Below are 4,756 nucleotides of genomic sequence, written 5' to 3'. Positions count from 1 at the left end.
TTTTGTATCTTCTAGTTTATTTGGATAATCTAAAATTTTCTTGACTACGTGAGGTTGTAACCTAATTTTTCCATCTCCTAACTCCATTCCTAAAAATTCTATATGAGGCTTATTTAATACCATCTTTTTCTTGCTAATTATTATTCCATTATTTATGAATTCTTCTAATGCTATATATAAATGATCTATGCGACTATTTTTATCTAGGCTAAATACTAATATGTCATCTATATATATACCAGTATAAAACTATATTTATTAAATATACTATCCATCTTACGCTGAAATGTGGAAGGTGCATTTTTTAGTCCAAAAGGCATAACTAGCCATTCGTAATGTCCTTGTGGGCAACAAAAGGTTGTCCATGGTATGCTTTCTTTTTCCATTTTTATCTGCCAAAATCCTGACTTTCAATCGAATTTACTAAATATTTTTGCTGTATGTATTCTGTTTATGAGCTGGTCTTCATCTGGTATATTATATTTATTGTCTTCTGTATTATCATTTAATCTTTTATAATTTATAACCATTCTAGCTTTTCCTCTTTTTATCTCTGCATGATTTCTAACCATGAATGCAGCGCTCCTATGCAGGCTATTACTTGGTCTAATTACTCTTAAATCTAATAACTCCTTAATCTGTGTTCTAAATTCTTCTATATCTGCTAGCGTATGATCTATTTGTGCTGAGGTAATCCTATAATCTTTATTTTTTATATCTAAACTGGCTAAAACTTTATTTCTTTCCCAGTAATTCATGGGATGTTCACCTAAAATCTCTGTTGTTTCAGCTAGTCTTATTATTTCATCTAAATCATTTTCTGTTCTTCTGTATACTGGTTTTTTCTTTAATTTTCCTATTTTTGAAAAAATTAATTCTATGTTAACTGTCTGTTGAAAATCTTCTAGGTTCCATTCAAATTCTTCTAAATTATCTAATTCATAATTTTCTATGCCTAAATTTTCTAAAGAAGTATTTGCTATCTCATCAGGTATATATTGTTGGGCTAGCTCGGGAAAAATGTTTCTACCAGGAAATAAAAAACTAGTGGGAACTGAATCTACTCCTATGGTACCACCATGATTCGCACGCAACTCTAATGAATGGGTAATGGTGCTAAGGGCATATGTTATGGGTGTATGTACAGTTCGTTTGAAGAAACTAATGTTGTTCTGACTGATAAACATGCCGCCGTGTAAACTAAGGATGAAGTTAAGTCCTAAGATGAAATGATAATTTTGTCGAGTATTTCCAATCCAAACTTGAGGTAAAGGGAACCATTCTATGTGTTGAGTTTGAGAACCTAGATGATGAAAACTAATATGTGCGCCATTGATGCAATGTGTATATGTCTATTTAGTGCCATCGGCTATATTGACTAAAGCTGGGGCAGTTAAAACTGTGCTCCATCCTGATGGAACTATGTGTTGTTCAATATATGACTTACTGGCTCCAATGTCTATCATGGCATCTATACTAAGGATTTTTTCTACAAATTTAATTACACAAGAGGTCTCAACTAAATTTGACTTGGGTATAACAGGGTAATTAAATGGTAAGTATGCATTATCTAAATGTGTCTGGGAGTTCTGACTAAAGGGTTGAGAATCAATTAGGTTGACTAATTCCAAAGAATTCATATGTTCTTCCACAAGTTTATCTTTTAAAGGGTATTTATTGTGAAATTGTTCTAGCTGCTGCTTAAACTGTCTATTTTCTAGTTCTAAACATTCTATGTCAAAACTAGTCTTAGTCTTTATCTCTCGTATTTGTAACTTGAATTCTTTTACTTGTATTTCTAATTCTCTAATTGTTAGATGTAATTCTCTGCTTTCTATACTTTGATCTTCGCTATTATTTCCTAATGTTATCTTATGTGTCATGTTTAATTTTTCGAGACAGACTATACAATAGGTTATACTGCATAATAAACACTGAGTTCTCTTATCTTTAGCTGGAAACCAATTACAATAACTGCATCTAGTGGTATCAAATCCTAGTCCTATTTGAAAATTATGCTGACATTCAGTATCTGCGTTGCATTCCATCATAAAGAAAGTATCATGAGAAGGAGTCGTTCCTATTTCTTGGTTGAGTTGTCTTAAAAGATTATCTACATCTGTATCACTTTCTGAATCACTATCTGAACTTATGGCTTCTATTTGATATTCATAATTACTGACTATGCTATACACTTCTGAATCATCACTATTTATGCTAACTATATCTTCTTCTAAGTCTTCTATTATATGTAGTCTTTCTATCTGTTTATTAGTATTATGTATTTGTCTTTTTGGGCAGGCTTTTGCAAAATGATTGGGTTCTCTACATATAAAACAATTGCATTTTTTATTGTTGGATTTTCTAACATATCTTTGTTTTCTTTTATCTCTTTCCTCTTCGGATAGTCGCTTATAATTTATCTTATTAAAAGTTCTACTCTTTCTTATGAATTTTTGTTTTTTTCATGGTTTTCTATATTTTTTCTTCCATTATTTTTCTTTTTTATATTTTTCATATTTTTTGTATTTTTTTCCTATTATATTTATCTTTATATTGCTGCGGAGTATATATTACATTGCTACAAAAATCATAATTTTGTTTTTTCAAATCTTTCTGTATTTTGACTTCTATACATTTTTCTCTGAGCTTAAGAAATGTATAAACTATTCTAGGTCCTATTCCTAAAGTTCCTCTTATTTTTACTTCTCCTGCGGCTATTTTTGCTGGTAAATTTGCATGATAAACTGACCATTTATTTTCTATTTCTCTTCCTAATTCTCCAGGTAATTTTATAAAATATTTATTTCCTATTTCCTATTTCTTCATCAAAACTTTTTCCAGTTCTAGCTGCTATGGCTAAGTATTCTTTACTAAAGGGTACAATATATTTCCAACTTCCTAATGTTATCTGATCTAACTCAGTTAATGCTATGCTTTGAGTGTGATCATTTCTTTTGGAAGGGTCATATCCTATAAGTATTTCTTTTATAAAACTAATAAAATTCCATGGGTTATCTCCTAGTTCTTTAAGCTGTTTAATTATCTCCTCATATTTTCCTTTAAAAGTTAGATAAATATTATAAGTTGAATCTCCTAAAAGTGTCTCCATATATTCCCACATATCCGTTGATTCAAAGGGATTACTCATCCATACCTTTACCGCATCTTTTTCCTATTTTTCTATCGCTTCTTGCCATATCTGAGGGTCAAATCTGGCTAAATCTAAAAGGGTTCCTTGATTATTGACTGGCTGTAATTGTATGCTCATATCTGGTTGTCTACGCTTTTCATGAAATCTATAGCTTTTATTTGGATTTGCTTTACTGCGTCCTAAACTAGCTAATGGTCTTCTTCCTCCTACTACATAATGCATTGGTTCTACGGGATCTTCTACAGTTGGTTGTGGGTTACTGGTTCCGGTGCTTTCTGTGTTCATGTAAAAAGTATCTTCTAAATTAGATTGTTTTGGTATTCTAAATATCTTGCTAGGATGTATTTTATCTTATATGATATCATCTACATATTCTGTATGAAATTCTTGATCTAGAAATGACACTGCTTCATCATGGATATCTCCTCTAACTAAATATTCAAAATATCTGGTATCTAGTATTTTATTCATATCGGTTAGAGTAAAATTTTTCTAAATCTATCTCATCAATATTATATATTTTATTTTGTGATATTATTTTGGGCATTGATTTAGACCCCCTTAAAACACACACCCCCACAACCCCCTCACACACATGGAGGTTGGGGATTGGGTGAGAAGAAAAAAAAAAAAAAAAAAAGGAAAAGTTGACCAATCAAAATTAAAGGGGGTCAAGGGGGTGACCCCCAAAGGGGTTCTCAACCTTTATTCTATTATTTTTTCCTCTGTCATTACATAAAGTTGATTTATGTCACTACGATTGTCTTGATTTTCTTCCCTATCTATACTACTAAATTCATCATCTTCAAATTTTTCTGGTGCTACATACGTAGATTAAACCGGTCTAGTTAATGTCATTACAGGTCCTGTTTTGATTATTTGATCTGTTAATTTTTCAAATGTTAATGGGTAAATTATTTATAAATAAATCAAATTGACTTGATAATTGTAACTTGTAATTCATCACATTCATATTTAAAAAATAATTGACAAATATGATTTTTTTTATAAAAAAAAAAAGAATTTCAGAACTATAGAATAATTTCCCGTAGGTTAACGAAATTTCTATTGAATATTTCTATGATGTGCGAGCAGGACAACACTTTCACTAGTTTAAAAGGGCTAATTTTTTTTAATTGTTTCTGCTTGTTTTATGTAGTCCTCTTCTCTAAGCAGTGACGTCACAATCAGAAAAAAAAAAAAAAAAAAAAAAGTTTGTCGTTTGTACAATGCTCCCTTTTTCACTTCTATTTTGTTGAGTTTTTTTTTCAAAAAAAATTGACCATGGTTAATGTTACTGTTTATAAAAATTATATTAAAATATATGAGAATATGTGAAATGAGAGTCTATTTTGAGCCATTATGTAGATTAAACAGGTCTAATTAACGTCACTACGTATCTTGTTTTTTCTTATATGGCACATCCATTCTTCTCTCATTCTATTTTTCTATTTTTTCTTATCTTTTTTATATTTTTTATTTCACTTTTTAATTACTTATGGCATGGATATAAAAGATTTTCAAAATATTTAAAGATAAAAGATTTTCAAAATATTTAAAAATAGAAGATGAGTTTGATTCTAATTTAAGTTTCTTCATCAA

The sequence above is a fragment of the Camellia sinensis genome, chromosome 8, assembly GCF_055761805.1.
Source record: "Camellia sinensis isolate YWXY chromosome 8, ASM5576180v1, whole genome shotgun sequence".
NCBI classification, from domain to species: Eukaryota; Viridiplantae; Streptophyta; class Magnoliopsida; order Ericales; family Theaceae; genus Camellia; species Camellia sinensis.
This window is presented reverse-complemented; position numbering follows the sequence as displayed.